The following is a 21084-nucleotide window of genomic DNA, read 5'->3' on the forward strand; positions in this document are numbered from 1 at the left end:
GGTTGTTACCCTGAGCACCAACCCTGTGCCTCTTTGCATACACAGACCCCTGCATGACATGCCACACAAAGGACAACAAAACACACAAAACATTCACATGTAGCAAATGCTCATGACAAACGTTGACCTATAGTGTCTACAGAATGAATGTTTCAGCTCCAGTTCCTGCAGCAAATTCTGTGTAGGAGGATCCCTCTGCCCAAACTAGGGTCACTGCGGGATCAGAGCCAAAATGATGTACTCTGGGTATTAACTTACCATATATTCCAAATATGCTACTAGAAATTACATGTAAGTAGTATTGCATGAACTCTGTTCATTAATATAGAGCACATCTACCCCGTAGATCAATTAGCTTTACTTCTAAGATTACAGGTTTTTGCTTTTATTCTTGTTTTACAAACATAGTTGCTGATAATACAGTCACAGAATAAAGCCAGTATAGGTTAACTTCCCTGTTGCTACCCTGTAAGTATACCCAACCCTGACAGTATTTTTAGCAAGGGTGTTCTATCAATACTGCTACTTACAACCTAAATCAGGCATTAGCAGGACAACAGAATTGTAAAGTATGGCAACAAACAATATATTTCATAGAAAAATGGACTGAACAAGAAATTAACATCAAACTACACCCTAAGTAGGCAAACTTGATTCCAAGCAAGCTTAACTGCAAACCTAAGAAAAATGCACCCAAAAGTAAAATATTAATACATTTCTGCTTTTGAGGAAAATGCATTTGTATTTCAATGGCTAATTTAACTCTAAACTACAAATAAACGCATGAACCTAATCTAAAAATACATAGAAACTGTAAAGAGAACTACCTCAAAAAAAGAAAATCAGACCAAAGGTGAAATTTCCGAGTTTATAATGCATAAACATGCCTAGGAAACTTACAGACACACGCATAAGCACTTGTAAGCTTACCACCAGAACCACATCTTATTCAGCATGGTGAAAGCCAGAGTCAGGCCAATAAGCAAAACCAACTTTTTAGGTCAGTGAAGCAAGAAATCCATTGTCAAGAAAATGGCATCCACGAGACTGCGATACTCAATATTTTATGTCTAGGCAACGAACTGAAAAAAAACACTTTCCTGTGACACTCGTATCTAATAAGAAAATGGTTTCGCCAATTCTAATCTAACTCCTTCTCCTATTTCTGCAACACACATTTACGACGTGACAGGCTCATAAACGTCTGCATGTGCGTGAACACAGCAGCGGCTCCCAACCTTACAGGGCAGTTACTCGCCAATAACGAGCAGGCAAGCTGGTGCACTCACAAAACCCCCTCAGCGTTCAACACAGCTTAGCTCAGGGCAAGGGAAATGCCCCGAGGGCGAGAAAACGTACGTGCACACTGTACTCCGAACAATTATTCTTCAGCTGAGATCCACGAGCGCTTCTGTAACACGCAAACCACACAAGGAGTTTCTATCTCTCAGTTAAAACTGGAACAGCTTGGCCACGCTGAAGCGCTGGAGGGGTTAAGTAGCAGCACAAAGTTCATTCACGTTTATCTCCATCTGAGCGCCATGTATTCTCTGGCTCGGCAAAGCGGTGGGAACATTGCACCTACACCGGCAGCTACCTAGTTTTAGCAACTGGTCCTCGGAGACAGACGAAAGGGAAGAGGCATTATTCCTCTTTCCCAGCTGGTGCTGCGACAGCGCGCACGAGTTTAACCCATCGCCAGGTACACGCCGAAAGCCTCCGTCGCATACAGACACCCGCGGTTACACAAGCCTTCTGCTTGAGGGAGATACTAAAAATGTACCAGAGGAACGCGACGGCAGCGCTCAAACCCATTTTCCCTGCCCATAACCAGGGCAACGTGCACATGTGCCTCGAAAGCACAGGGGCGCAAACTTTCACGTTAGACATACTAAAGGGAAAAAAAAAAAAATGACGATAATAATAAAAAATATCCGCCTCGTGCGTCCGGCTGAGTTCACCACGTTTAACAGCCCCCAAACCGCCCCCGACCTGCCCCCGCCGCTCGTTCCCCCGAAGGCTGTTTACCAGCCCTCCCCGTGGGCCGGCGGCAGCTTTCACACACACACACACACACACACACACACACCCCCCCCAAACCCTTTCCCCAGAGCGGGGCCGGAGCTCCCTTTCTTTTTGGGTGGGGGAGGTGGGGGTGGAATTGGGGGGAGGAGGACGGGACAGGGACAGACAGAAGCGGCACCCACACACACGCCCCCCCCCACCCCCCACCCTCCACCGAGAGGGCTGTCGGCAGAGCTGCTCTCCGCTAGCGGCGACCTGCGGGCGAAGTTGCGGGAAAGGGGAGCGGGGCTGAGGGGGAGCGGGGCCCGCGGCCGGGGCGGGGGGCGGTTACAGCACAGGAATGCGGCGTGCAGCAACCCCCCCCCACCCCCCCGCCCGCCGCCGCCGCCCCTCTGCCCCCCAGCACGGAGACCCGAGCGCCTCGGCGGCCGCCTTACCTTCATATAACAGCCACGTCCTTCCAGATGGAGCGGGGACGGCGGAGGGAAGAGGCGCGGGGGCTGCGCTCGCCGCTGCCGCCCCGCGACCCCCCGCGCGCGCACGGGCACGCGCCGCAGACGCTCGGGCACGCGCTGAGAGGCGCGCGCGCGCGGCACGGCACCGCACCGCGCAGCGCCGCACCCCCGCGCGCGGGAGCGGGCGCACCGCTCGCTGCCTTCAGTTCCCCCGCAGCGGCCGCCCGAGCCGCAGCCTCAGGAGCAGCGACAGCAGCCGCAGCAGCCGCCCCGCGCCCAGCCGCAGCGGCGAGGACCACATCGTACCGCGGCGGCTGGGCCGAGGGACCGGGAGGGGGAAGAGTCGGGGGAAGGAAAGGACAGGGAAGCCCAGGAGACGGGGAAACGGCGGACCCCCTCCGGCCTCTCCTTCCCTGCGCCTCTCCTCACGGCGACCGGCCGGAGGGGGCGGCGAGGCGAGAGCCGGGGCGCGGGCAGAGCAGCGCGGCGGGCGGGTGCCGCGCGGGCCGGGGCTCCCCTCACGGGGAACGGCGCCGCCTCAGACACACCGGCAGTCACTTCGCGCGCAGCGCCGGCCGGGAAGCGGAGGGAACCAGGGAGAGGAGAGGCGGCGGGGCTCTGCAGAGGCACCCTCCCTCCCGGCGAGCGAGCGAGTGAGGGAGAGCCTGCGGGGAAGAAGGTGGGAAGAAACAGCAGCCTCCTCCCCTCGCAGCCGCCCTCCCGCCTCATACGGGCAGCATAGCAACCAACATGGCGGCTGCGCAGTCACCGGTAGCGGGGCGGGGGGGGGGGGGGGGAGGTGTGGCAGGGGCGGAGAGTAGAAGCCACCCCAGGGAAAGCTCGCGATAGTTAAAAGGGAAGTGAGCGATGTCCGGCCCTTGAGATTGGCCTCGCTGCGGGTCCGTAAAGAAAAAGAGGGCCGGGCTGAAAGTCCGTCCCACGGCGTGATTGGGTGGGTCGGTCATCGATCAGAGACGAGATGCTTCACGTCCGCTCGCGAGCGTGGATTGGCCGCCCGAGCTGTCAGTCAGGGCTGCCTCTCTGCCCCGGTGTCCCGCTGCGCTAGGCGACTGGGCTCTGCGCGGTCGCAGCTGCTTCCCGCCGCTTGGGGCGGGAGGTCGTTCCTCAGGGGCCTCGTGGCTGTGGGAGCCCTGGGCGGGTCTGCCCCCCGCTCCCGTCGCCAGCGCAGGCGGTCCCTCAGGCCTCCGGTGTGCCCGCGGGCAGCGGGACCCGGGGGGAGGGGAGCTTCCCCCTCTGTAGAAGTGGGGCTGTGCAGAGGTGGGGAGTGGCCCCGTCCCCATAGCGTCCCTGGCGTGGGTAGAGTGGGAGAGCTGCTGCTTCCCTGCGTCCTGAGGTGCAGCCTGGGGACCCTCCTGTTCGGGTGCGCAGGGTCGGCACCTCCATGAAGGGTCGGACGCTCTCTGGAGCGTGGGCCCAGGGACACAGCAGGCAGCAACCCGGGCCCCGAGGGCTGGCCAGGATGCCCAGGTGTAACGAGCAGCCAGCCGAGGGAAGCATTTAACGAGGGCAGTGAAACGCTGGTCACCGCAACAGTTAGAATAACAGCTCCATTTCATGGGGCTGCCTTGCAAGGAGTTCGAGTGCAACTGCCAGGCCAAAACAATGACACTTAAATTGCAGCAAGTCTACACTGACATCGGGGCTTCCAGGTAGTGCCGGTCCCTGCCATGGGAGAAACAAGCCAGAGAAGAGGAACAGGGCTCTCCTAATGGGCTAATCATAGGGCTTGGCCACATGTCCACCCTGCAGATGTCCCAGGGAGTCATTTCTGCCTGTGTGTCCTTGCCAGATTCTCCAAGGTAAGAGGCATATTATGCCTCTTGGCCATGTAGAGATTTTCCATGTGTGACCCATGGGAAGGTTGGCTTTGCATTACTTACTTTAACACAACATAGTGCTTTCATGTATTTATACTATGTGTGAAAGGGTTTGGTTTAAAATGCCTTTAATATCCATTTGTTAAAATACAACCTCTCACAACAACCTCTTTACCAAGTAACAGACACGTACAATATATGGTTGTGATTGAGTTCTTGGATTGCACAATTAAATTCCTAACCACAGGAAGACACAGAATAATACTAAGGGAGTTTGCACGTACTCTTTTAATTAGGAAGCTTTCTAAAATCTCATTCTTTTGATGTTTGGAAACCTTCTGTACATTTCCAGCCTAAATTGTTCTTGTGGCAGTTTTGTTCTAAGCTAAAGAACAATAAATAACCTTTCCCTCTTAACGTAATTTACCCTCAATTACTTTTAAGAAAATAGTCATACCCTCTTCATTTTACTAGGCCAAGTAGTCCAAGCTCTTTTAGCCTCCTGTCACTTTTGCTGAGTGAGATTTTGAGGAAGGCAGTCAAGCAGGAATTTTAGATAATGCACAATCCCTGGAACATTTCTAAATAATGGACTTTTTAATGATTAAAAAACACTTACCAATTGCTGTTACTTAAAATTTATTAATGAAAGTCCATAAATAAGATGACAAAGTTTGAAATGTGAATGTTTCTCCTGGATTGAACAATTCCTAGGGTGATGGTTTCATAAAGCCCCAGAATAACACACACAGCAGCAGTAATGCCATTCTTCATTGTGTCCACATTGCTCCAGCTGTTCTCAAACATTTCCATAGTTCTGTTGACAAACTGACTGCAGTGCATCTAGACACATCCAATAATTGCATTCTGCATTTCTGAACTACTGCCAGCCTCATGAGCAGTGGGCAAGATACATGCATTAAAGGGATCCTTAGCTGCATAGTCATCTTGGCTTCCTGATAATTCTCTTTCAGATCATGGCAAATTTATTCACAAATTGCATAGATATGTTTTAATCCATTTGCACATAAGCTTCAAAGTCTGCCTCTCACATATAATTTTCTTTCCTTGTGCCTGGTTTATGGCAAACATAGAGTTATGTTCAATTTGAGAATAACAATAATTAATACATTACTTTATACAGAGCATGGAATAAACAATCCAAACCACTCAATGTGACTGTAGAGCTACACAGCATTTGTTTGGCAAATGTAACCTTAAGCTGTTACAAAAGGATATGTTTTACTAATCTAACACAAAATTGATGATGCACATTAAAGGGTAGACTTTCCAAAGTTATTTCCTCACACTACATTATTATTCCTATAATTTGTTGTTTACAGAAGGTGCGATTTGAAGCCCTAAATAAGGCAGTTGGAAGAAACCCACCATGTGCAAAGGACTTCAGGTCAGACCTACATCGCAAGAGTGCTAAATGTTTTAAAAATAGATTCTGAGACAAAGTTCTCCAGCTCATGCTCTTACTACATCAATGGAGCAAAATTGCTCTGCAGGGTGTTTGCCTACAGACTTTGCTCAGACCTTATAATGTGGAGTTCAGCAGAAAATTTACTTTGCAGAATTCTGAGTTATGTGTTAACCCACCCTGAGTGATCGCTTCCCAAAATTATGAATGAAAGTGAGAAAGCAAACTGAAACGGGACCATCGTTATTTACAGGAATGAGAACGCATTCCTTTCATATGTAAAAAGTGCATTCAGCTCTTCTCCTTCAGTAGCTGGCTCTTTAAACGAGCGAGTTTTCAGCTATGTTCTGCCTCTGCATGTGAGCAGTGAAAGCTGCTGCCTCTTGCATAGGTACTTCACATCACAAGAGCTTAATTTTCAAACCGGTGCATTGGGATTTATCTGTACTGCTACCATGCATTTGGGGAGGATATGTTATCTCCTGACTAGCAATATCCTGCTAGTAAAATACCAGTATCTTAAACCATTTTGTACAAGTTAAACCTCACGTCTCTCATAAACGTAGGAACAAATGAAAGCTTCTCCTTTACTTAACAGATCTGTGGTATGTGTTTGTGCCAACAACCTTATTACTCATGCAAGACCTGCCAACCAAGCTGCGATAATTTATGTGAGAGAAACGTATATTAAAAATGTGAATGGGATTTTAAACCTCTCACTGAAATACCGTGCAAACTGCTTTGTTGCCAAGATGACATACCCAAACACTGCATTAAAGCAATTCAAGATGAATGACTCTCACCACAGGTGGAGTTTAGCTGAGAAAGGGGCAGGAGACAAGGCACTTAATCTTAACACTAAGATCAAGCATAATGCATGTTTAATAGCAGATACATTTGCTATAATGTGGGGCCCTGATTCAGCAAAACACTTAGACATACACGCCTTGCTCATGGAAACTGCAGGGGCACGGGCACAGGCACAACCTTAAAGTGAGACGGGCCAAATCCCGTGTGGAACGTGCCACCCAGCAGTGTGAAGGGCGGGCAAGTTTGTGCTTGAACGTGGCTTTAGGATCCTTGTTAAAATGCAGTATTGACATAAATACTGAGTGTGCCTGTTCAGCAGTGTCCTCTCTGGTTTACAGGGACAATCATTTCACTCTTTGGGGCAGGGACTGACTTTCTCTGTATGTTTCTGCAGTAGGGCTCCACAATGCCAGTTGTTAGATTACTGTGAAATATTAGTTTGGGTTTATAAGCTTGTGGCAGCTATTATCTGCTTTGGAGGCTGGCTATATTTCTTTTAAAAATATATTTAAAAGATAACCCTGTAGGAATCCACTGAGAATGAAAGCTGATGGAAACCTTAGTAGCTACAGTTGCTGGACCACATTTTGCTGAGTCCTTTCTTCTCCAGCCAGCTTCCAACGAACTCCTTTGCCTTATCATGCATCAAAGGACCACAAGGTTGCATTTTCAGATACCCACTGCCAATACCTGAGTCTTTTGTGCATGCCATCTGTGCATTCACTTGTTGGATACTGTTATTTTCTGCTTCTGTCCAAAAGAGGAATAGCATAAACTCTAGCAAGTTAAATACAAAACCATAATAAAGCAGGCCAAAAAATATTCTGAAGCATAAAAACCTTTCCAAATATATCAAGAACAGGAGGTCTGCCAGAGAACATGAGGAACTAGCAAGCAACAGAGGTATAACAGAAGCACTCAGAGAAACCACCACTGTTCCTTATGTTGGATTTTGAGGTGATTATTGCCACAACAAAACCTTTTTAAGGTCACAGTCAGAAAAAAAAACATTCACAAAACTTGGGTTTGGAGTCAATCAGTACATTGCATGGTACCTGTCTGCCAGGAGGATGTGTTTCTCAGCAGGGGCTCTAAAGGAACTCTGATCTGAAATCACCAAACTATTAACTGTGCTTTGTAATTTATGGTTTAGGGCAAACTCTGTTCTGGAGGAATGAAAAGCAGCACATGACATTCCAACTTTTAGAAAAGACTTCAGGGAAAACCTGGAAACACGAGACCAGTCAGCCTAACGCATGGCTCATCACCATAGAATGGGAAGAGATGAAAACTGTAAATCTGGTAGTGCTTTAAAAATGTCAGTGATGTCCGCAAATGCTGATAAAGAGGAGTTGGCTTTTATGGACTTTGTACAACTATGGGGACATTGGAGTCCTCAGCCGTAATCCAACTCCCTGTTGGAAGAAGACCAAGTATGTGCCATCTTCTGCTGTCTCCTGCCTCCTCTCTTTCTCTTCCCAGCTTGTCTTCACTCTCAGTCTAATTTCCACAGAAAAGAAAACCATACGCTTGGACAGAGGGACATGGAGCATGTTTAAAAGACAGTTAGTTATGGTGCTGAGGGACATGGTTTAGTAGAGGATGGCAGGTTAGTGTGATGGTTGGACCTGAGGACTTAAAGAGTTCCTTCCAACTAAGACAATTCTATGACTCTCTGGGCATCTTCCCAGTCTGAACAATAAGGGAACTGTAGACATGACATGAAAAACATGTAACATGCAGCCTAGATTAAGCAACTGTGTACCCAGATTTCCCCAAATACTTCAGAAATAACAAGATGAGAGCTCCTTTATGATTAGTAACTGCTTCAAACCAAAGATGGATGGATAAATGATCACAAGGAAGGGAGTAACCAGTGATATTCCAAAGAGACTTATGCTTTAAAACATGTTCACAAGTTGTAAGTGAAACAGGATTGAATAGTGAGATGACAGTGTTTTCCAGTGATTCACGATTATTCAGGAAAACCAAAGCCAAGACTGCCAGTGCAAAGGAGCAAAAATATTCATGCTAGGGAGTGAGTAGATGATAAAGTAGCAGCTAAAGTGCAACGATCATACATGTCCATGAGAGGAAAACAAAAAATATCTCTACCTCTGCAACACAGTGGCCTCTAAATTAGTTCATATCAGTCAGCAAAGGTATTTTGGAGTCACTAGGGATAGTTTTCTGAAATCATTATCTCTGTGCTCAGAAGGGCAGTGAAAAGGAAAGAGGAGAATAAAAAGCAAACATAAAACAATGCTACTGTAGAAATCCCCGGGAAGCATGTTCTGTCCTTTAATACAACACAAAATTCTGCTCATCGCACCTCGACATGCAGTAGCATTATTAAGCATCAGAATAGCATATGAAAAAAAAACAGAAAAAATGACCAGATTGATGAGAAAGATGGAACACCTTCTAAGTAAGACAGATGAAGTACTCTGGGACTCCCTGGAAAATAGGTGACAAATGGGAGACATAACACAGGCATTGAAAATCACATCTGACATGGGAAGCGTGAACAGTGAACAATTACTCATTTCTTGTGAGAACTAGCATGAATCCAGTAATATTTTTTTTCAGATGGAAGAGTAAATCAAACAAAAGGAAGTACTATTTAAACAACATCTGCTTAGTTTCGGTAATTCATTGTCATGGGATGTTTTAGATGCCAAAAATACTAAGAAGTAACTAGGCAAATTAACAGAAGAAATGGCTGCTTTGCAGAGAAATCAACGAAGGTTCCAATTTGGTCCTCAGATTGCCAGAGACTGCGATGGGCAATAGGAGGAATGAAGCTCTAACTGCTCTGTCCTTACGTTTCTACTACGGGCAACTGTAGGGTGTCGGGTTATCTAGACTTTTGCAGTGACTCAATTCAGTCTTTCTTGAGTTACAGCTGCAGCAGAAAGACTTCTGCCTCAGAGAACTTGCTTCCTATCATATCCTTGAACTATGGGTTTTGAACAGAGAAATCCCAATAAAATATTTTAATTAAAATTTTAATAAACATTTTTAGAACCTTAAAAGGGATTTGATCAACATTTTGAGATGAGATCCATAGTGATCTTATTTTAGGCAAACCACTTGCATAGATACAAAGCCAAAAATGACCATTTAGTTAGACCTCCACTTTGACTTAGCCCAAAGAGCCTCACCCAGTAATTTCTGCAGCAAGCCTATAACTTTGGTTTGAGCTATGTTGCATGTTTTAAAATAGTTTTTGCCTTTTCTAGGTCCATCATTAAGCAACTCAGCACTAAAAACTGCCACCAAGGCCTCCTGGCTTTGCAACATCTCAGAAAATTTCTGGAGTATTTGGGAGGAGAAATAGGAACATGTGAAAAGGAGTGGACTGGTGGGATCAGTTTGTAAGAAATTAATTGAGTTCTGCTACTGATGCCTTTATCTAGTGACAGAAGAAATATCCAATTGATATTCTGAAATGAGCAGCTCAGGCGTGCAGATTCCAACTCTACAAACTTTATTTTTATATTTCCCATAACTTCACAGTGACCTGTATCTGTCTGTATTCTAGGTGACTTCCAGGGAGGCAGACAGTTTTCTTCCAAAGGTGAAAGTCAGGTAGCAGTGATTCTAATAAGGATGCCATGTGTGCACAGGGCAGTGCATTTCCTACCCAATGCTATTTACATTTCTGTTACTAAGATCTCCACTTCTGAGTGAAGGCCTTTTATTCTCTAAGGTAACACAGTACATATTCCACCTCTGTAAAGAAGTTCCTTTTGTTGGTTTTGCTTCCTTAATCTGCAAGGGAAGAACTGGAATAGGCCCAGGTTTTCAGATGGGCAGTTTTCATATTTCAGGTCTGCTTCAAGTAAAACATCAGGAAACCTTTTGAAAAACAGAAATACATATAAAGGAGGGGAGAAGAAAATGGCTGCTCTGTCATCCCTTGCCGTTTTGTTGTTGGGGATTTAAAAAAATACTGTAAAAATACTGTTGTGTTTGGTTACTTTGGCCTTTCACAGGCTTCTTTACAAAAGCTTGCTCAGAACTACTCACTCATCTGAAGCACAGAGGAGACCGTATGTCACTTCTCGCTGCTCCGCAGTTTCACAGTTGAGGTTTTGAGGTTGATATTGTCTGCCAACAGCAGACACCACTGAAAGGCTTTCCCTCCACTGGTAAACCATAGCCAGCAGTGCAACTCCAGTCCTAAAAACATCTGTCTTTGTTGCAGAATAACATGACGTGTTTCAGAAGTACATGTTCTTTGCAAGTATCTCTATAAAGAAAAGTAAGAGTGTTTATTGGCTGTTGTGGTTGGCTTTTACCATCCATTAACCAGCTACTTGATTGCGCAGTACAGAAAACTGCTACATTTGACCTTTCCTAAGAAAAAGACAAAAGACAGCACAGCAGCAACTCAGCTAAACAAATGTGCAAACTGCTTCCTGGTACACCCACATTCTGGCCTCCCTGCAAAGTAATTAAAATTGTCAAGAGAGATATTTGACCAAGTTAAGTTCTTCCAGGAACTGTGCAATTCGTTCTGAATTCTTGATTCATAGAGCCTTCACTTTCTGGCTTCCTGAAATAGTTCCAAAGTTCATGTTATAAACAGCAGAGATTATTAGAAGGTTTAGGCTGATCATATACAAATTAGTCAGATTAATTATGATAAAAAGCATCAACATTTACATGGAATTTAGCTCACTGCATTTTCTAATAGGGTAAAAAAAAATTTCAGTTTAAGACTATGGAAGGATTATATGTTTTGTTTTTAATTTAAAAACATATGTATCCTAAAACCAGCATTGACAGAGTGTTCTAGATAACACTTGTTCTGAAACAATCACCAAAGACAAGAGGACCAAAGAGGTCATGGAATTTTTCAAACTATTTGACTGCTGTTACATGGATAGAGCCCCGAAAAGATGCTTTCACGGGCACAATATTGCCTGCTGGATTAGCAGGGACACAAGAACAGAGAAGCCAATAAAGGGTGAGTTGCCAGCCCTATGCACTGTAGTCTGCATTGAAAATAATAAAGCATTGTGTTGTATTCACAGCGCTATTCTACCTGCACCTATCTTACTCAACCGCAAAGGGACCACACACTGAGGACAGGATTCATCTCTCTGGTGACAGCACCACCAAGGCTACCAATTAGCTGCAGATTTAATGTGGCTTTTATCTGATCTATAGCAAGCCTGTAATGTTGCCCACAGCTCATGAAATTTGCTTATTATCTAAGAATCTTAGCTTTCATGTACTACTGCTATAAGCAGCCGCAGTACTGATTATAGGAACGATAATGACGATGTTTCCAGTCATAATAGTTATGGGGACTTGGAAGTATAGAAGTCCAAAAGGCAAGCAAAAAAAAACCCCAACACCCCAGAATGGAAATTAAAATGCAACTACATTTTGTATTTCACAATCTTTTTGACAACCAAACTCTTTTTTGAATGTTTGGCTTTACCAATACTGTTGCTACTAACACTCCTGTCACCTTCAGGACACCTTAAAAAGGTGGAGAGGAATTACTTTAGGCACACTTAAAAACTTTAGGCTCCACTTAAAAGCCTGGAGCTTGCTCTCCCCAGCTCCAGGCTGTCACTTACTGGACTGCTGTGAGATAGTTTTTTGGTGATGTCTGCTGCCCTTTCTTAAGTTCTCAGGAAACAGGGTTGTTAACCTGATTGCAGTGGGCTTTTTTTCCCCAGATCACCAGACAGGACCTGCAGCAGTTCAGAGGAACAGGAAAACATCAAGTAATGAGGGGTTGGACTGAGATTAGGATAGAGCTGAAAGGCACTTCAGGAGATGACCTGGCAGCCTTGCTGCTTGCAGGCAGCACTACCAGCTGTAGTCTTTGCACCAAGATAGGAAAACAAGAATCCCCCAACGTTATACCATCCGGTTGGCTAATAGGGATGAAGGAATAAACAGATTTGAACACATCTCTATCTTGCTTAGAAGATTTAGCAAGGACAAATACTGAATGGGTAACCCTTGAGGGTAAACCTCCTGCTACATACTGGTTAGTGCCACCAGGCCAATGCAGACACTTCTGTAATTGCTTCCTAGTATGGATCAGTGTCCTCATGAATTGTGAATAAATTGTATCTCAGATTATTTTGGGTTAGTCATGGTGTTCTCTAGAGGTACACTTAATGAGGGACATGCCTACCTTCTACTTTGTATTCCTGCCCAAGGCAGCACATTTCCATGCTGTATCACAAAGAACTGGCTCTGCAACCCCATCACTCACTTCATAGCTGTATCCCTCTTCTAACAGTGGTTCTTCTGGAAGGGTCTCCACTGTGAACTGTGCTATACAGATCCATTCTTCTTTGTTTACCTCCCCATAAAATACTGAAGACATTATGCACCTGAAAAAGACCCAGTAAAGTTTGAAGAAAATAATTAGAAATCAAGCTTTCTACTCTTTACTCTGTTAAATTCATGCTTATTGAAAATTAAGCTCTCTTCACTTTTGCCATGGATATTCTACTCCATACTAATTTCTTCTTTATACTAATGACATTCAGGGTAAAAAAAAAAAGTTTTAAATGCAACTCTTAAGCTTTTTTCCCGTTATTAAATAATTACACAGAGGCCCCCGTTCTTCAGAGCTGCTGAGATTTGATATTTCTCAAAAGATAAGCCCTTGAATCCCAGATTAAATCTGCAGAAAGGCAGCAGGATCAATTCCTGCCTTGCTTGCACGTTCACAACTTCCCCAAGCCCCTCCAGGTCTGACTGTGCCGCAGGTCCAGGACTGGTCCTTAGCCAATCCCACTATAAGCCAGATCCGGCTGTGGTGTTTCCAGTGCAACAGCTGCTGCAGTAGCACCCACATCATTTGGGTTGTGCAGGGGCCAAGTCAGGACAGTATTTGGGGAACAGTATCTCTGTCTCAGGAAACAGCATTAGTGTGAACGGAAGAAACACAAAACCGACTGTAAGCCAGGACAGAAACACTACTGCCAGGGACAGAGTGAATTTAAACGAAGTAGGGAAGTCTCAAAAATACAATTTGCCTGCACAGCAACAGTGAATACCTCAGAGAGAGACGTGCTTGAGCCCAGAGATACCATCTTGCTCTGCGGGATTACAAGCCCCACATTGTACCCAGTTAACTGCAGCCACTTCAGAGCAACCTTTGAAGTGTTTTGCTGGACGATTTGGGGAGGTGAGTATTCCCACTCCCCAAATTCACATTTTCATCCCTGCCTTGTGCAAGGGTTAATGGCACGTTTCTGCTTTGCTTTTTTTTCTGTTATTTACCCTTTCTCCACTAGATGCTACACTGAGACCATCAAACATTTATTGAGTCAAATAACATAAATTTGAAGACTTGGCTCGGAATAAAGTGTTTAAAACAAAACAGTGATGACATCACTCCGTTTGTGCATCTGGTGTGAAGACAAGACTAATGCAACTCACACTGGAGTAATTGCACTGACTTCCTCAGAGCTTCTTACTTGGCGCTGCATGGAAGAGGGATGAAGCAAATCTCTGCACCCTGGCATTATTACTCAAGTGCAATCATATCACCTGAATGTGTGAAATGGTTTGCAGAGAGAGCGCCACAAAATCTAACATTAACTGAATAGCGTATGTCAATAAAGTGAGGCAGTCCTTTTTCTCCCCTCTATATCTTAGAAATCTAAAATCATACTTAACTGGGAAAAAAATTGGCAATAGATGGTATTTTTAATCAAGTTTACACTTCAAATAATATCACAGCTAAACATTATCTTTCTTGATGTTACGCAAGCCTTTCGCCCAGGCAGCTGGGGAAGAGTTACCAGGATGGGTCCCACAGATCCTGCCAGCCTGGTTTTTAACTTGAGTTGCAAATTGTGCAATACCTAATAGTAAACAACTAGAGATCCTCTTACCTTTCAGCAAAGGTGGGCCGACCAGGCACTTCTGCACAGCCTTTCTTGTGTGACAAGTTTACTGGATAAATGCATTTCAGCCTCAGAGTCTCTATCTGGACAAAGAAAAGCTAAAGTTGGAGACTCTCTTAGCTTGGTAAGGTCTCCAGGGCTGTATCTCTATGAAGCCCTTGCTTACTCCAGTGTTTCTATAGGTCTGCTTATATATACCTTGCCTTACGTCATGCTGTTTGGAAATGCACTGTGTGCAACAGCCTAACTATCAGCACTTTTTATTGTTTTACGAAGAGGGCAAATTTAATTTAAGGGAACTCCAATATGACCTGGTTAAGGCATAGCACCAGTGACACGCTTCCTTTCCAGCAAAAATCGAAGCATGGCCTCAAAATGCTGCTACGTTTCCCTGTCTTGCTCTAACATGGTTTGATTTGCTTATCTGGACTTAATCTGGGACAAGAGCTGGAATAAATCTGGGACAAGAGCTGGAATACAAAATAATGGGGTTTTAAAGTTGAATAGGGCCTTACAGAAGTAAATATTTACTGTTCAGGAACCCAATCTGTTGCTGGTGTGATGAATTTCGAAATACATGTGATCAACATAATCTGAGAATCTAGGCCAGATGCTCAGCAAGCCATCATTGAGCCCTGGCCTTCTTATTGACCATTCACAAGATCATCATCAGATTAATATAGACAATGGTGGATTAAGGGGCAGGGGGAATTTCCTTTTTTTTCTTTATTCTAGTAGATAGGGTAATGCTTAGATCAGTATAGCCAGCATTATTCTAAGCTATGGACTCTACAGTGTTTCACGCCAGAGATTTCATTTTGTCAGAACTGATGTAACACCTTGCAGTGATGTACTGGAGGCTTCATCAAGGTCAGGAGAAAAAGCATCAGATTCAGAACTAGTAGCTGTTAGATTTACAAGGAAGAACCCTAAATATTTTATGGTTGGTTACACTGAGAGGCTAGTATTAAAAATAAACGCTTGTCCTCTGGTACTTATCTTGCTTACTAGATTCTCCATCCAAAGAGCTAAAAACAAGCATGAAGCCCTGCCACCAAGTAGGTCGTAATTCTCTGAAAAATCAAACAAAAGGTCATGACCTAAGTGAAATGGAGTTTGCCTCATAACCATCCTCAGAAAGAAGGGATCTGCTGTTGGTAAAGGTTCAGCATGACAAAGGGAGTTGTAAATGGGAGCTCTGCACAGTGTCTTGTCTCTGGCAGTCGGGTTTGCCTTTAACTTATGTCAGTATTGATTGAAAACTGTTACTCTGCACAGTCTTGTCAGTGCCCTGCGACTTTATCTTGGGATCGAATCGTGTTCCCAGCAGATGAGCAGCTGCATCCCATAAAACCACTCCTAGACCCAAAATTCATTCCTGATTTTGCTGTCAGCCTTCCATCAGAGAGGTCAAGCTGGGAAGTAGCCGTAAAGATGAGAATACCTCCCAGCCAAGCTGGAGGGGTACCAGGGACACAGACCATGAGGAATGGTGAAGGTAGCTTGCACACCTGCTTTTCAAAATAACATGTCTTTGATGGGAAGGCTGAGGACTTCAGTATTCCAGATGCTGGTGGAGCAGCACTATTTGCAAGTACAAGAACAGCTTTGAGGTTTTCCCTGTGAGATTCAATTTGTGCCAAGCAAACAGTGAAGAGAGATACCAGGGCAGTGCCAGGCTGCTCCTCCACAGCCCTGCCTGCCGAGCACCTCAGTAGAGCTGTAGGCAACTCCAGTCAAGTGACTACTGTTGAGTCAGGCTGACAGGAGCTCTTGGACCAGAGCAGGAGCACAGTTTAGTTGGCAGGGTAATTGTTACAGAACTAATTTGTGGCACGTTATTGCCAAGGGGGAAAGAGGGAGGAGTACAAAGTTGATAGAGTATTGTAAAAGGTAAAATGAGCTTGAGGGTGCAGATAATTATTACTCTTGATCTGCAGGTATTAGGAAACAAAGCAAAAATATTCCCATGTTCCCTTTCCTCTACTGCTGGCTACTTTGGACAGTGTAAGAACATTTGTGGGTGGAGAAATTTTGCTTGCTAAGGATAAACCAGGGAGGAGATATTTAGTTTTCCCAGGTCTCTGGGTTGGCACTCGTTCTCCCTAGTTGCAAGGAGGATCATCAAATGTTACGCAGACCTTTTTTGCTCCAATTAGCCAGCAACAAAACCTGACCCTATGATATAAAATCTCAACAGGCTTTCACAGGCTTTTTAAAAAATGTATAACACATCAGAGAAACACAGCACTGCTTCTGTGACAACTTACCTTATTATCTCAAGTCCCTAGATCCTCCCCTTTTCTCTCCCAGTTCCACTCTTATCTTTCACTTACTATCTTCTTGCCTGTAACCTCTTGAACTCAGATCAGGTTTCCTAGGCTGAGCAGATGTGGGGCTGGTACAAGATCATTATTTCTGGATTCATTTAAACACTGCATGGATTCTGATGCACCAACCCTCCCACCCCACCTCCTCATACCATCTCTCCAGCCACAGCATCTGAATCCACCTCACTGGCTCTTGTTATGCTTTGTTCCCTCCACAAACTTCCACCGCTTGAAAGGCGGCAGTTGCTATGTCCCATTTCTGACTCTTTTTGCTGTCCTTTCTTGCAGCCCTGAGGATCCTAGGAAGGCACCTTGCCCACATGTTAGGGAAAGAACCTCTGAGGTGGGGCAGAGAGGGAAGGCTTTGTGCTGGATAGCTACACCACGCAGAGCAACGATTTTACCAATTGCATTTGAAAATCAAATTTGCCGGCAGGACAACCAAGTGGGTACCATAGCAGTTGTGTCTGAGGGATTGGGAGCATGTTCTTACTTAGAATTGGGAACTGTGGGAAGTTTCAAAACTGAAAGGCCCTTTTATTGTGTCTGCCTTGGGTCAGTGGCTAGCAAGAGCACAAGACAGAGTGTTTCACCCAACACCGAGCAAAGGAGGCTGTTCCCCGGGTGCTGGCTGTCACTGCAGCACAGGGTGTGTTGGCACACACGCACTGGCAGCTCCTGTTCTCAGGGGATAAATTAGTCCTTTAATTTCTGCTCACTTTGCAAAAGCCTGAGTCCCCTCCATACATCATTCAGGGCACTGTGGCAGGTGCATCTTCCAGATAGGATGTGCTGCTGTCTTCCTTCTCCCTGTCTAGTTCTCGGATGTCAAGAGTGATCATTTCTCAACTTCTGAAATACCCGGCGGGGGGGCATGGGGCAGGTTTTGGGGCTGTTAGAGGGCAGGCACTGAGGCAGCTGTAGCAAATGACAGATTTTCATACACACCCGCTGAAGCACTGTTAATGCTTCACACATGGAGCTTGATATAGTAATGGAAAAATCAATGCCAGGATCACACTTTCACCACACGTGCAATAGCTTGTTGCACGCATCAGTAATTACACTTCTTGGCTTCTAACCCAAGGCTCCCAATGTTTTTTCCTGCAGCTTTTTGTCATTGTACATTAGTGATTTGCAAAAGCTGAACCTTAAATAAAAAAGGATTTATTTTTTTTTAACACAGTGCTCAAATAAATGCCACACATATGCAGCCATCTGACCAGTACAAGACAAACTTACCAGCTACAATGGGTGAAATTCTCTAGACAGACGGTCACATTGACTGGTCCTTGTGGCCTTCTCTGGCCCCAGACTCACTAATCCTGGAACAAGCTCCATGCAGAGAGATGCCCAGAGCCCATCACTTGTGATTTCAAACTCCACATCCCTCCTTAGGAGCTCTGGGCTATCAGCTCCGACATGCCAGCGGTACTGCCAAGGGGCCATGCATCTCAGAGAAGCCCAGAGGTGTGCTCTACAAACGAAGTTGAGAGGTTTGACCAAATAGGCCTCTGATCTATTAACTTAATTTGACCACTCAAGGTCAGCTTTGATAATACTTACAATGCATCATGCTACATCTGGTAAAAGGAATGAAGTCTTGGCTGATGCATCATTCAATGGTGTTAAATTTTTACTGAAACTTTCAGGCTGGCTATTTTTGTTGTTGTTTGTTTTTAACAGCCTGAACACAGCTTGGGTTTGCTTCACTGAAATAAAGAATTAGAACCTGATGAAATAATGTTTAAACATATTTTCTGAAGCTGAAAAATGACATTGTTAGGTCTTTTACAAACCAATCCAGGTAATTACTACAATATCCTCTCAAGAGAAAATATGCATGGGAAAACACATATTTAAAATACAACCGCTCAGACGTTCAGCAAAATAGATACATTTGGGCTTTTACTTCACGTGGCCTACAGTTGTTACATCTAAAGTGACGACTACTGAAATGTCAGTAGTAAAATGACACACATGACTTGGCCAATGCAACCTCTTGGAGTGTTAGACCAGCTCGGATCCACAGCGTGAGCTACCCCAGAGCTTGGTCTGAAAGCACTCTGTCCTTCTGTCTCAGCATGGAGCCTGCAGCTCTTTACTCCTCAGAGCTGCCAACAGCACCTCATATTCTCCTAGAGTAAGGGAAAAAGCAAAACACTTCTGTTCCTCAGAGGAAGCCAGGTACTTAGAAGCAAAGCTTTCCAGAATGAAGTGTGCTGAGGGAAGGGAGGCAGTGTGGGGAGCCAGAATACATCAGCCTGAGGCCACATACCAAGGATATAAAAAAACCCAGGAAAGTGGAGAGGATTCTGCCTGTTTGAAAGTCTTAGTCCTTGAGGGAGATGCTGAGGTTTGATACAGCAGAGATCAACAACTTACTAAAAACACAGAGTGCTTTTGTAGACAACATCAGATATAACACAGGAAAAGAACCACCTGAGAAGGCATCTCTCAGAGTGGTAAAGGGTAAATCTCTCATTTAGAACAGTGCTGTAACACTGACTCTCAAAATAAAAAAAAAAAAGAAAAAGAAAAGGAGGTCAAATCTGGAAAAGCGATAAGGAGGTTTCAAAATGAAAGAGTAACGCCTCTAGCAATGAGACATGAATATGAGCTGAAGAACGAAGTTATGCTGTTTCTGCAGGTTGAAACTTCTGTCCCAGAAGAGGAGGAAAGTGGATTTTCCTTAACCATCAGAGTCCTGTGCAATCCTAAGGGAGGGTGGCTCCCTGTGACCCTCAGCTGATGTACACTGTCAACATATGGAGGATGAGAAGCCCACTCATTTTCCTAGTCAAGTCTTTTATTCTGCTTGTCAGGAAAAAGAGGTCCTGGAGCTGTTACACCAGCCCTCTACCAAATGCCTGCTTGCTAAGGAATCATTTCCCAAATACAGCTTTTCAGAACTGTCTGCAGACAAAAAAATGTGGGCTCAAAATCTGTTTTGACAGGAAATCCACTAAGAGAATTCATGGCTGATCATTCACATTAACCACTGTCTTCTGGAGGGATGCTGTTTAACAAGCTCACCGGATGGTATGCCTAATTTGTAAGTCAGTATTTCAGCTTTGTCACTTATAGCATCTTTTTATGCACCAGGAACATCTTTAATTTACATACTCAACATCATCAAGCTGTTCAGGTGTGACCGTGTTATAAACCGTACATGATTCTAGTACCCCTTTGTGTAAACATTATTTATTTATTTGTTCTACCAACCTGCATCAGCACAAAATAATAGCATGCAGACAAGGCAAATCAGTTTTCTTTAGCTTGAAGATCAGTCACAAGATCACAATCTTGCACCTGCAAAGAGAGTGTGGGCTCTAACCCTGCGTTTTCTGTCTAAATATATCTGCTTCTTGAAGTCTTTTACAGACATTTATGACACCAGATTATGCTAGAACTGGACACCTGGAACAGCATCAGCTGGGATGGTGAAGGGCTGCAAGCTTTGTGTAAAACAAGGGTGTTTTAAGAAATACAGCAGACAGCATTGAAGTTTCTTTTCCAGGAAAACCAGAACATATAGCCTTCTGCATGTTGCATCCAAGTTACAACCAAAGCCTCAAGCCAAATACAAACAATACAACACTAGGACAAATATGATGATGAAAGAATATTTGCTTATATATCAATATAGGATATCAGAGTGATCAATTCACATACCCAATTCCAAAATAAGATTCCTGTGCAACTAGTCCGTTTTGTTGCAATCTTGTGTACCATCTGAAGACGTCTCCACCTGTGCTGCCAGCCAGCTGCAACAGGCTATTACACAACTCAACACATGTCCCAGTTAGGGCCTCAAACTGGTCCTACCCAGCTCTCAAACTGCCATTTCTCTTGCAATCAGTAATTTACCACTTGCGATTTGTGCTCAAGGCTTTTGGCAGTGCCCTGTGCCTGTACCTTTGAGGCCTGTGCTATAATCCCCTGATTTTCTCTTCAGCAGACTTCAAGGAATAAAATAACTAACGATAAAATGACTAACGTTTTATTAGCACAACCTAGTCACGCATGCATCCCTGTGCCAGGGTCACTGGCTAGCTCGAGGTACAGAAATAATGGTCCGTTAGGATCTCTCATAAAGAGAAACAGAGTGATATAAATTGATACAATACTTTCTTAATGCCCTGTTATTAATATCTGTTGGTCATGGCAATATTACTGCTGCGTTATCAAAACTGCTTTACGACATATGCGAACCTTTAAGCAGATATATGGGTTGATACAGTCTGTAGAGCTCTTTGAAGTCAAAGGGTGAATAATCGAACCAGTCTAACTTTAAATCCTCTC

General features: G+C 44.6%; 1 protein-coding gene across 1 annotated transcript in view; it reads right to left on the minus strand.

The window, feature by feature from the left end:
• PTPN4 (protein tyrosine phosphatase non-receptor type 4) overlaps positions 1-2548 on the minus strand; it is a 106788-nt gene extending 104240 nt beyond the window's left edge. Inside the window, exon 1 of the mRNA XM_084265578.1 lies at positions 2463-2548. The gene's annotated coding sequence lies outside the window, so the exon portion shown is untranslated. The remainder of the gene's footprint in view (positions 1-2462) is intronic.
• Between the last annotated feature and the right edge of the window lie 18536 nt (positions 2549-21084).

This window comes from Gallinula chloropus (genome assembly GCF_964237585.1).
Source record: "Gallinula chloropus genome assembly, chromosome: 5".
In the NCBI taxonomy this organism is placed as follows: Eukaryota; Metazoa; Chordata; class Aves; order Gruiformes; family Rallidae; genus Gallinula; species Gallinula chloropus.